Source organism: Pleurodeles waltl, unplaced genomic scaffold, assembly GCF_031143425.1.
Source record: "Pleurodeles waltl isolate 20211129_DDA unplaced genomic scaffold, aPleWal1.hap1.20221129 scaffold_292, whole genome shotgun sequence".
Lineage (NCBI taxonomy): Eukaryota > Metazoa > Chordata > Amphibia > Caudata > Salamandridae > Pleurodeles > Pleurodeles waltl.
Window position 1 is genome coordinate 112,992 of NW_027149998.1, and position 12,705 is coordinate 125,696.

At 49.5% G+C, this 12,705-nt stretch overlaps 1 protein-coding gene across 1 annotated transcript in view; it reads left to right on the plus strand.

Moving 5' to 3' along the window:
- The window catches only part of LOC138275587 (zinc finger protein 638-like), a 156,252-nt gene that overhangs the window by 112,257 nt on the left and 31,290 nt on the right, over positions 1-12,705 (plus strand). The gene's annotated exons all lie outside the window — the stretch shown is intronic.

A 12,705-nucleotide genomic window follows, 5' to 3' on the forward strand; every position in this document is an offset into this window, starting at 1 on the left:
ACCCCCACAAATTAGAAACTCATCTACCTGCCTTACTTAAACCGACCTATCTCTTAGATCGTCGTATGTAGGCTAATCTGCTTCAGAGCTTGTAAGCTAGGCCACAGAATGGTGCACTGCTCCGGGATTGTGAACTGTAGGAAGTTGGCTCTGTATGTGCTATTTCAAAGTAAGGAATAGCATGCACAGAGTCCAAGGGTTCCCCTTAGAGGTAAAATAGTGGTAAAAATAGATAATACTAATGCTCTATTTTGTGGTAGTGTGGTCGAGCAGTAGGCTTATCCAAGGAGTAGTGTTAAGCATTTGTTGTACATACACATAGACAATAAATGAGGTACACACACTCAGAGACAAATCCAGCCAATAGGTTTTTATATAGAAAAATATCTTTTCTTAGTTTATTTTAAGAACCACAGGTTCAAATTCTACATGTAATAGCTCATTCGAAAGGTATTGCAGGTAAGTACTTTAGGAACTTCAAATCATCAAAATTGCATGTATACTTTTCAAGTTATTCACAAATAGCTGTTTTAAAAGTGGACACTTAGTGCAATTTTCACAGTTCCTAGGGGAGGTAAGTATTTGTTAGTTTTACCAGGTAAGTAAGACACTTACAGGGTTCAGTTCTTGGTCCAAGGTAGCCCACCGTTGGGGGTTCAGAGCAACCCCAAAGTCACCACACCAGCAGCTCAGGGCCGGTCAGGTGCAGAGTTCAAAGTGGTGCCCAAAACACATAGGCTAGAATGGAGAGAAGGGGGTGCCCCGGTTCCGGTCTGCTTGCAGGTAAGTACCCGCGTCTTCGGAGGGCAGACCAGGGGGGTTTTGTAGGGCACCGGGGGGGACACAAGCCCACACAGAAATTTCACCCTCAGCAGCGCGGGGGCGGCCGGGTGCAGTGTAGAAACAAGCGTCGGGTTTGTAATGGAAGTCAATGGGAGATCTAGGGATCTCTTCAGCGCTGCAGGCAGGCAAGGGGGGGGTTCCTCGGGGAAACCTCCACTTGGGCAAGGGAGAGGGACTCCTGGGGGTCACTCCTCCAGTGAAAGTCCGGTCCTTCAGGTCCTGGGGGCTGCGGGTGCAGGGTCTCTCCCAGGTGTCGGGACTTAGGATTCAAAGAGTCGCGGTCAGGGGAAGCCTCGGGATTCCCTCTGCAGGCGGCGCTGTGGGGGCTCAGGGGGGACAGGTTTTTGTACTCACAGCCTTAGAGTAGTCCTGGGGTCCCTCCTGAGGTGTTGGATCGCCACCAGCCGAGTCGGGGTCGCCGGGTGCAGTGTTGCAAGTCTCACGCCTTTTGCGGGGAGCTTGCAGGGTTCTTTAAAGCTGCTGGAAACAAAGTTGCAGCCTTTCTTGGAGCAGGTCCGCTGTCCTCGGGAGTTTCTTGTCTTTTCGAAGCAGGGGCAGTCCTCAGAGGATGTCGAGGTCGCTGGTCCCTTTGGAAGGCGTCGCTGGAGCAGGATCTTTGGAAGGCAGGAGACAGGCCGGTGAGTTTCTGGAGCCAAGGCAGTTGTCGTCTTCTGGTCTTCCTCTGCAGGGGTTTTTCAGCTAGGCAGTCCTTCTTCTTGTAGTTGCAGGAATCTAATTTTCTAGGGTTCAGGGTAGCCCTTAAATACTAAATTTAAGGGCGTGTTTAGGTCTGGGGGGTTAGTAGCCAATGGCTACTAGCCCTGAGGGTGGGTACACCCTCTTTGTGCCTCCTCCCAAGGGGAGGGGGTCACAATCCTAACCCTATTGGGGGAATCCTCCATCTGCAAGATGGAGGATTTCTAAAAGTCAGAGTCACCTCAGCTCAGGACACCTTAGGGGCTGTCCTGACTGGCCAGTGACTCCTCCTTGTTGCTTTCTTTGTTCCCTCCAGCCTTGCCGCCAAAAGTGGGGGCCGTGGCCGGAGGGGGCGGGCAACTCCACTAAGCTGGAGTGCCCTGCTGGGCTGTGACAAAGGGGTGAGCCTTTGAGGCTCACCGCCAGGTGTCACAGCTCCTGCCTGGGGGAGGTGTTAGCATCTCCACCCAGTGCAGGCTTTGTTACTGGCCTCAGAGTGACAAAGGCACTCTCCCCATGGGGCCAGCAACATGTCTCTAGTGTGGCAGGCTGCTGGAACCAGTCAGCCTACACAGATAGTCGGATAGGTTTCAGGGGGCACCTCTAAGGTGCCCTCTGTGGTGCATTTTACAATAAAATGTACACTGGCATCAGTGTGCATTTATTGTGCTGAGAAGTTTGATACCAAACTTCCCAGTTTTCAGTGTAGCCATTATGGTGCTGTGGAGTTCGTGTTTGACAGACTCCCAGACCATATACTCTTATGGCTACCCTGCACTTACAATGTCTAAGGTTTTCTTTAGACACTGTAGGGGTACCATGCCCATGCACTGGTACCCTCACCTATGGTATAGTGCACCCTGCCTTAGGGCTGTAAGGCCTGCTAGAGGGGTGTCTTACCTATACTGCATAGGCAGTGAGAGGCTGGCATGGCACCCTGAGGGGAGTGCCATGTCGACTTACTCGTTTTGTCCTCACTAGCACACACCAGCTGGCAAGCAGTGTGTCTGTGCTGAGTGAGAGGTCTCCAGGGTGGCATAAGACATGCTGCAGCCCTTAGAGACCTTCCTTGGCATCAGGGCCCTTGGTACTAGAAGTACCAGTTACAAGGGACTTATCTGGATGCCAGGGTCTGCCAATTGTGGATACAAAAGTACAGGTTAGGGAAAGAACACTGGTGCTGGGGCCTGGTTAGCAGGCCTCAGCACACTTTCAATTGTAAACATAGCATCAGCAAAGGCAAAAAGTCAGGGGGCAACCATGCCAAGGAGGCATTTCCTTACACAACCCCCCCCCAAACGAAAGAGGATGAGACTAACCTTTCCCAAGAGAGTCTTCATTTTCTAAGTGGAAGAACCTGGAAAGGCCATCTGCATTGGCATGGGCAGTCCCAGGTCTGTGTTCCACTATAAAGTCCATTCCCTGTAGGGAGATGGACCACCTCAACAGTTTAGGATTTTCACCTTTCATTTGCATCAGCCATTTGAGAGGTCTGTGGTCAGTTTGAACTAGGAAGTGAGTCCCAAAGAGGTATGGTCTCAGCTTCTTCAGGGACCAAACCACAGCAAAGGCCTCCCTCTCAATGGCACTCCAACGCTGCTCCCTGGGGAGTAACCTCCTGCTAATGAAAGCAACAGGCTGGTCAAGGCCATCATCATTTGTTTGGGACAAAACTGCCCCTATCCCATGTTCAGAGGCATCAGTCTGCACAATGAACTGCTTAGAATAATCTGGAGCTTTGAGAACTGGTGCTGAGCACATTGCCTGTTTCAGGGTGTCAAAGGCCTGTTGGCAGTCCACAGTCCAGTTTACTTTCTTGGGCATTTTCTTGGAGGTGAGTTCAGTGAGGGCTGTCACAATGGATCCATATCCCTTCACAAACCTCCTGTAATACCCAGTCAAGCCAAGGAATGCCCTGACTTGAGTCTGGGTTTTTGGAGCTACCCAGTCCAGAATGGTCTGGATCTTGGGTTGGAGTGGCTGAACTTGGCCTCCACCTACAAGGTGTCCCAAGTAAACCACAGTTCCCTGCCCTATCTGGCATTTGGATGCCTTGATAGAGAGGCCTGCAGATTGCAGAGCCTTCAAAACCTTCTTCAGGTGGACCAGGTGATCCTGCCAGGTGGAGCTAAAGACAGCAATATCATCAAGATAAGCTGTGCTAAAGGACTCCAAGCCAGCAAGGACTTGATTCACCAACCTTTGGAAGGTGGCAGGGGCATTCTTTAAACCAAAGGGCATAACAGTAAACTGATAATGCCCATCAGGTGTGGAGAATGCTGTCTTTTCTTTTGCTCCAGGTGCCATTTTTATTTGCCAGTACCCTGCTGTTAAGTCAAAGGTACTTAGAAATTTGGCAGCACCTAATTTATCAATGAGCTCATCAGCTCTTGGACTTGGATGAGCATCTGTCTTGGTGACAGAATTGAGCCCTCTGTAGTCCACACAAAACCTCATCTCTTTCTTTCCATCTGTGGTGTGAGGTTTGGGGACTAAGACCACTGGGCTAGCCCAGGGGCTGTCAGAGCGCTCAATGACTCCCAATTCCAGCATCTTGTGGACTTCCACCTTGATGCTTTCCTTAACATGGTCAGACTGTCTGAAGATTTTGTTCTTGACAGGCATGCTGTCTCCTGTGTCCACATCATGGGTACATAGGTGTGTCTGACCAGGGGTTAGGGAGAAAAGCTCAGGAAACTGTTGTAGGACTCTCCTACAATCAGCCTGCTGTTGGCCAGAGAGGGTGTCTGAGTAGATCACTCCATCTACTGTGCCATCTTTTGGGTCTGATGACAGAAGATCAGGGAGAGGTTCACTCTCTGCCTCCTGATCCTCATCTGTTACCATTAACAGATTCACATCAGCCCTGTCATGGAAGAGCTTAAGGCGGTTCACATGGATCACCCTCTTGGGGCTCCTGCTTGTGCCCAGGTCCACCAGGTAGGTGACCTGACTCTTCCTCTCTAGCACTGGGTAAGGGCCACTCCATTTGTCCTGGAGTGCCCTGGGAGCCACAGGCTCCAGAACCCAGACCTTCTGCCCTGGTTGGAACTCAACCAGTGCAGCCTTTTGGTCATACCAAAACTTCTGGAGTTGTTGGCTGGCCTCAAGGTTTTTGGTTGCCTTTTCCATGTACTCTGCCATTCTAGAGCGAAGGCCAAGTACATAGTCCACTATGTCCTGTTTAGGCTCATGGAGAGGTCTCTCCCAGCCTTCTTTAACAAGGGCAAGTGGTCCCCTTACAGGATGACCAAACAGAAGTTCAAAGGGTGAGAACCCTACTCCCTTCTGTGGTACCTCCCTGTAAGCGAAAAGCAGACATGGCAGGAGGACATCCCATCTCCTTTTGAGTTTTTCTGGGAGCCCCATGATCATGCCCTTTAATGTCTTGTTGAATCTCTCAACTAAGCCATTAGTTTGTGGATGGTAAGGTGTAGTGAATTTATAAGTCACTCCACACTCATTCCACATGTGCTTTAGGTATGCTGACATGAAGTTGGTACCTCTGTCAGACACCACCTCCTTAGGGAAACCCACTCTGGTAAAGATACCAATGAGGGCCTTGGCTACTGCAGGGGCAGTAGTCGACCTAAGGGGAATAGCTTCAGGATACCTGGTAGCATGATCCACTACTACCAGGATATACATATTTCCTGAGGCTGTGGGAGGTTCCAGTGGACCAACTATGTCCACACCCACTCTTTCAAAGGGCACCCCCACCACAGGAAGTGGAATGAGGGGGGCCTTTGGATGCCCACCTGTCTTACCACTGGCTTGACAGGTGGGGCAGGAGAGGCAAAACTCCTTAACCATGTTGGACATATTGGGCCAGTAGAAGTGGTTGACTAACCTCTCCCACGTCTTGGTTTGTCCCAAATGTCCAGCAAGGGGAATGTCATGGGCCAATGTTAGGATGAACTCTCTGAACAGCTGAGGCACTACCACTCTCCTAGTGGCACCAGGTTTGGGGTCTCTGGCCTCAGTGTACAGGAGCCCATCTTCCCAATAGACCCTATGTGTTCCATTTTTCTTGCCTTTGGACTCTTCAGCAGCTTGCTGCCTAAGGCCTTCAAGAGAGGGACAGGTTTCTTGTCCCTTACACAGCTCCTCCCTTGAGGGTCCCCCTGGGCCTAAGAGCTCAACCTGATAAGGTTCAAGCTCCAAAGGCTCAGTTCCCTCAGAGGGCAGAACTTCTTCCTGAGAAGAGAGGTTCCCTTTCTTTTGCTGTGTTGCAGTTGGTTTCCCAACTGACTTTCCTGTTCTCTTGGTAGGCTGGGCCATTTTTCCAGACTCCAGCTCTACTTTTTCACCCTGTGCCTTGCATTGTGCTCTTGTTTTCACACACACCAGTTCAGGGATACCCAGCATTGCTGCATGGGTTTTTAGCTCTACCTCAGCCCATGCTGAGGACTCCAGGTCATTTCCAAGCAGACAGTCCACTGGGATATTTGAGGAGACCACCACCTGCTTCAGGCCATTGACCCCTCCCCATTCTAAAGTAACCATTGCCATGGGATGTACTTTTCTCTGATTGTCAGCGTTGGTGACTGTGTAAGTTTTTCCAGTCAGGTATTGGCCAGGGGAAACCAGTTTCTCTGTCACCATGGTGACACTGGCACCTGTATCCCTCAGGCCCTCTATTCTAGTCCCATTAATTAAGAGTTGCTGTCTGTATTTTTGCATGTTAGGCGGCCAGACAGCTAGTGTGGCTAAATCCACCCCACCCTCAGAAACTAGAGTAGCTTCAGTGTGGACCCTGATTTGCTCTGGGCACACTGTTGATCCCACTTGGAGACTAGCCATACCAGTGTTACCTGGATGGGAGTTTGGAGTGGAACCTTTCTTGGGACAGGCCTTGTCTCCAGTTTGGTGTCCATGCTGTTTACAGCTATGACACCAGGCCTTTTTGGGATCAAAGTTTTTACCCTTGTACCCATTGTTTTGTGAAGAGGCTCTGGGCCCACCCTCCTGTGCAGGTTTTTGGGGGCCTGTAGAAGACTCTTTACTATTTTTAGTTTTGGTTGTCTCATCACCCTTCTGCTGGGGAGTCTTTGTGACCCCTTTCTTTTGGTCACCCCCTGTTGAAGTCTTGGACACCCTTGTCTTGACCCAATGGTCCGCCTTCTTTCCCAATTCTTGGGGAGAAATTGGTCCTAGGTCTACCAGATGCTGATGCAGTTTATCATTGAAACAGTTACTTAACAGGTGTTCTTTCACAAATAAATTGTACAGCCCATCATAATTATTTACACCACTGCCTTGAATCCAACCATCTAGTGTTTTCACTGAGTAGTCAACAAAGTCAACCCAGGTCTGGCTCGAGGATTTTTGAGCCCCCCTGAACCTAATCCTGTACTCCTCAGTGGAGAATCCAAAGCCCTCAATCAGGGTACCCTTCATGAGGTCATAAGATTCTGCATCTTGTCCAGAGAGTGTGAGGAGTCTATCCCTACACTTTCCTGTGAACATTTCCCAAAGGAGAGCACCCCAGTGAGATCTGTTCACTTTTCTGGTCACACAAGCCCTCTCAAAAGCTGTGAACCATTTGGTGATGTCATCACCATCTTCATATTTAGTTACAATCCCTTTGGGGATTTTCAACATGTCAGGAGAATCTCTGACCCTATTTATGTTGCTGCCACCATTGATGGGTCCTAGGCCCATCTCTTGTCTTTCCCTCTCTATGGCTAGGATCTGTCTTTCCAAAGCCAATCTTTTGGCCATCCTGGCTAACTGGATGTCCTCTTCACTGGAGTTATCCTCAGTGATTTCAGAGTTGTTGGTCCCTCCTGTGAGGGAACCAGCATCTCTGACTATTATTTGTGGAGTCAGGGCTTGAGAAGCCCTGCTCTCCCTAAGTAGGACTGGAGGGGGGGAATTTCCCTCCAAGTCACTATCTTCATCCTCTGAGTTGCCATCCTCAGAGGGGTTGGCCTTTTCAAACTCTGCCAAAAGCTCCTGGAGCTGTACTTTGGTAGGTTTGGGGCCTATTGCTATTTTCTTTAGTTTACAGAGTGACCTTAGCTCTCTCATCTGTAGATGGAGGTAAGGTGTGGTGTCGAGTTCCACCACATTCACATCTGTGCTAGACATTATGCTTCTAAAAGTTGGAATACTTTTTAAGAAACTAAAACTGGTTCTAGAATCTAATTCAAACTTTTAACAAACTTTTAAACTCTAAAAGAAATGCTAAACAGGATCTAACACAAGGCCCTAGCAGGTCTTTTAAGAATTTAGAAAACTTTTCAAATTGCAAAAATCAATTTCTAATGACAATTTTGGAATTTGTCGTGTGATCAGGTATTGGCTGAGTAGTCCAGCAAATGCAAAGTCTTGTACCCCACCGCTGATCCACCAATGTAGGAAGTTGGCTCTGTATGTGCTATTTCAAAGTAAGGAATAGCATGCACAGAGTCCAAGGGTTCCCCTTAGAGGTAAAATAGTGGTAAAAATAGATAATACTAATGCTCTATTTTGTGGTAGTGTGGTCGAGCAGTAGGCTTATCCAAGGAGTAGTGTTAAGCATTTGTTGTACATACACATAGACAATAAATGAGGTACACACACTCAGAGACAAATCCAGCCAATAGGTTTTTATATAGAAAAATATCTTTTCTTAGTTTATTTTAAGAACCACAGGTTCAAATTCTACATGTAATAGCTCATTCGAAAGGTATTGCAGGTAAGTACTTTAGGAACTTCAAATCATCAAAGTTGCATGTATACTTTTCAAGTTATTCACAAATAGCTGTTTTAAAAGTGGACACTTAGTGCAATTTTCACAGTTCCTAGGGGAGGTAAGTATTTGTTAGTTTTACCAGGTAAGTAAGACACTTACAGGGTTCAGTTCTTGGTCCAAGGTAGCCCACCGTTGGGGGTTCAGAGCAACCCCAAAGTCACCACACCAGCAGCTCAGGGCCGGTCAGGTGCAGAGTTCAAAGTGGTGCCCAAAACACATAGGCTAGAATGGAGAGAAGGGGGTGCCCCGGTTCCGGTCTGCTTGCAGGTAAGTACCCGCGTCTTCGGAGGGCAGACCAGGGGGGTTTTGTAGGGCACCGGGGGGGACACAAGCCCACACAGAAATTTCACCCTCAGCAGCGCGGGGGCGGCCGGGTGCAGTGTAGAAACAAGCGTCGGGTTTGTAATGGAAGTCAATGGGAGATCTAGGGATCTCTTCAGCGCTGCAGGCAGGCAAGGGGGGGGTTCCTCGGGGAAACCTCCACTTGGGCAAGGGAGAGGGACTCCTGGGGGTCACTCCTCCAGTGAAAGTCCGGTCCTTCAGGTCCTGGGGGCTGCGGGTGCAGGGTCTCTCCCAGGTGTCGGGACTTAGGATTCAAAGAGTCGCGGTCAGGGGAAGCCTCGGGATTCCCTCTGCAGGCGGCGCTGTGGGGGCTCAGGGGGGACAGGTTTTTGTACTCACAGCCTTAGAGTAGTCCTGGGGTCCCTCCTGAGGTGTTGGATCGCCACCAGCCGAGTCGGGGTCGCCGGGTGCAGTGTTGCAAGTCTCACGCCTTTTGCGGGGAGCTTGCAGGGTTCTTTAAAGCTGCTGGAAACAAAGTTGCAGCCTTTCTTGGAGCAGGTCCGCTGTCCTCGGGAGTTTCTTGTCTTTTCGAAGCAGGGGCAGTCCTCAGAGGATGTCGAGGTCGCTGGTCCCTTTGGAAGGCGTCGCTGGAGCAGGATCTTTGGAAGGCAGGAGACAGGCCGGTGAGTTTCTGGAGCCAAGGCAGTTGTCGTCTTCTGGTCTTCCTCTGCAGGGGTTTTTCAGCTAGGCAGTCCTTCTTCTTGTAGTTGCAGGAATCTAATTTTCTAGGGTTCAGGGTAGCCCTTAAATACTAAATTTAAGGGCGTGTTTAGGTCTGGGGGGTTAGTAGCCAATGGCTACTAGCCCTGAGGGTGGGTACACCCTCTTTGTGCCTCCTCCCAAGGGGAGGGGGTCACAATCCTAACCCTATTGGGGGAATCCTCCATCTGCAAGATGGAGGATTTCTAAAAGTCAGAGTCACCTCAGCTCAGGACACCTTAGGGGCTGTCCTGACTGGCCAGTGACTCCTCCTTGTTGCTTTCTTTGTTCCCTCCAGCCTTGCCGCCAAAAGTGGGGGCCGTGGCCGGAGGGGGCGGGCAACTCCACTAAGCTGGAGTGCCCTGCTGGGCTGTGACAAAGGGGTGAGCCTTTGAGGCTCACCGCCAGGTGTCACAGCTCCTGCCTGGGGGAGGTGTTAGCATCTCCACCCAGTGCAGGCTTTGTTACTGGCCTCAGAGTGACAAAGGCACTCTCCCCATGGGGCCAGCAACATGTCTCTAGTGTGGCAGGCTGCTGGAACCAGTCAGCCTACACAGATAGTCGGATAGGTTTCAGGGGGCACCTCTAAGGTGCCCTCTGTGGTGCATTTTACAATAAAATGTACACTGGCATCAGTGTGCATTTATTGTGCTGAGAAGTTTGATACCAAACTTCCCAGTTTTCAGTGTAGCCATTATGGTGCTGTGGAGTTCGTGTTTGACAGACTCCCAGACCATATACTCTTATGGCTACCCTGCACTTACAATGTCTAAGGTTTTCTTTAGACACTGTAGGGGTACCATGCCCATGCACTGGTACCCTCACCTATGGTATAGTGCACCCTGCCTTAGGGCTGTAAGGCCTGCTAGAGGGGTGTCTTACCTATACTGCATAGGCAGTGAGAGGCTGGCATGGCACCCTGAGGGGAGTGCCATGTCGACTTACTCGTTTTGTCCTCACTAGCACACACCAGCTGGCAAGCAGTGTGTCTGTGCTGAGTGAGAGGTCTCCAGGGTGGCATAAGACATGCTGCAGCCCTTAGAGACCTTCCTTGGCATCAGGGCCCTTGGTACTAGAAGTACCAGTTACAAGGGACTTATCTGGATGCCAGGGTCTGCCAATTGTGGATACAAAAGTACAGGTTAGGGAAAGAACACTGGTGCTGGGGCCTGGTTAGCAGGCCTCAGCACACTTTCAATTGTAAACATAGCATCAGCAAAGGCAAAAAGTCAGGGGGCAACCATGCCAAGGAGGCATTTCCTTACATGAACTTTTAAGTTGGTCCCTCTGGTTGTCTCTTGCTTTTTCCTTGGCCAGCAGAATATAAATTCAGTTTCCCTTAACTGTCAGTCAAGTCTCTCATATTCAGGGCAGACCGCCCCTCAGCGCATGGGTTGAGCGCCCATCCACGATTACAAGCCACTAGGAGCATGTACTACTAAGACAATTACCACACAAACACACAAGTCAAGTGTAGGAAGTTGGCTCCGTATATGTGGCTCAAAGTGAGAGATACTGTGCACAGTCCAAGGGTTTCCCTTAGAGGTTGATAGTGGCAAAATTAGATAATACTAATGCTCTATTTTGTGGTAGCGTGGTTGAGCAGTAGGCTTATCAGGTTTTATATAGAATATTATATTTTCTTAATTTATTTTAGAACCACAAGATTTGAAGTAAATACATAACACACCCTCAGCGGCACAGGGGTGGCCGGGTGCAGTAGGCAAAGTTGTGGCAGGCTGACAGAAACTGGTCAGCCTAGCACTAGGAGTCGGACTGGTATTCAGAGGGCATCTCTAAGATGCCCTCTTCGTGTATTTGACAATAAATCCCACACTGGCATCAAGTGCATTTATTGTGCTGAGAAATTTGATACTGAACTTCCCAGATTTCAGTGTAGCCATTATTGAACTGTGGAGTTCTTAATTAACAGACTCCCAGACCATATATTCTTATGGCTACCTTGCACTTACAATGTCTAAGGTTTTGCTTAGACACTGTAGGGGCTTAGTGCTCATGCACTTATGGCCTCACCTGCGGTATAGTGCACTGGCCTGTCTCTTGCTTAAAGAACCTGCAAAACAGCAGCATCGTGTCCAGTGGGACCAGTGACTTCTGCCAAGCTCCAGAGGACTGCCCCACACCCAAAAGAACCAATAACTCCCGCGGACAGCAGCCCTGTCCAAGAAAAACCAACAACGAAGGACTCCAGCCTCACCCTGAATGCGTGAGTCTGACCTCTCTGCACCAGACGCCCACAGCCCTTGTCCAGGTGGTCCACCCAGCTAGCGACAATCCCCAGGTGATTGCGATCCGTTGCCCACCCTGGGTTGACCTCTCCACGATGACTCCAGCAGAGTGAATCCTGAGAACCCCCCCTGACCACGAAGCTCCGGACGAAGATCTCCGACACCTAAGGACACACTGCACCTGTGTCCCCCAGGCCTTGGGGAACCCAACCTCCGGTGCTGCAAAGTTCAGCAGGCGGCCCTCCTCCCCGGCTGCTTACCTGCAGGCATGCCTGACTCGGAGTACCTCCTGTCTTCATAGGAGCGCACGTTAAATTAGCTCATCTTTGACCTCTGCACCCGGCCAGCTCAGTGTTGCTGGCAGTGGGTGTTTGGGGTTAACTTGAACCCCACCCAGTGGACTTCCTAAAACCTGGAGACTGAAAGTTGCACTGTCCATTTTTTAAAACAGATTATTGCCAATAATTAAACTGTATGACTTACCAATTTCAAACACAGTACTGTTAATACATGTATGAAATCGAAATCTATTGAAGTAGTTTCCTGCAATTTTAATCTTGTGGGTCTAAAAAATAAATTAAGAAAATATATTTTTTTCTGTATAAAAACCTATTGGCCTGGAGTTAAGTCATTGAGTGTGTTCTCAATTATTGCCTGTGTGTGTACAACAAATGCCTAACACTACCCTCCAGTAAGCCTAACTGCTCGACCACACTACCACAAGAGAGCATTAGTATTATCTACCTAAGCCTCTGTGGAACCCCTGGATTCTGAGCACACTATCTCATTTTGCTATAGTATATACAGAGCCAGCTTCCTTCACTCCAAGGGAGATTTCTACTTGCTTCCAGGTGCAAACAGGGGTGTGGCCCTGGTGGATGCACAGCGTTGGATATTGCAGAATTCTTGCAGGATCTGCAGAAATAATGTTGCTGTGGGAGCCTACCCACCAGATGCAGAAAATGGCTTGCAGATTTCCTTGGAGAGTCTTGCTCGACGAATCTGAGGACCCATCCACGTGGGAGCCCTTAAATAACCCTAAAAGGGGGTTGGTCACTCTCTGAAGACACACCTATCAGACATCCTCTACCTAGCCTAACCAGTCAGATGCTCGTAGGGGCCTCTGCCCATCTTGTT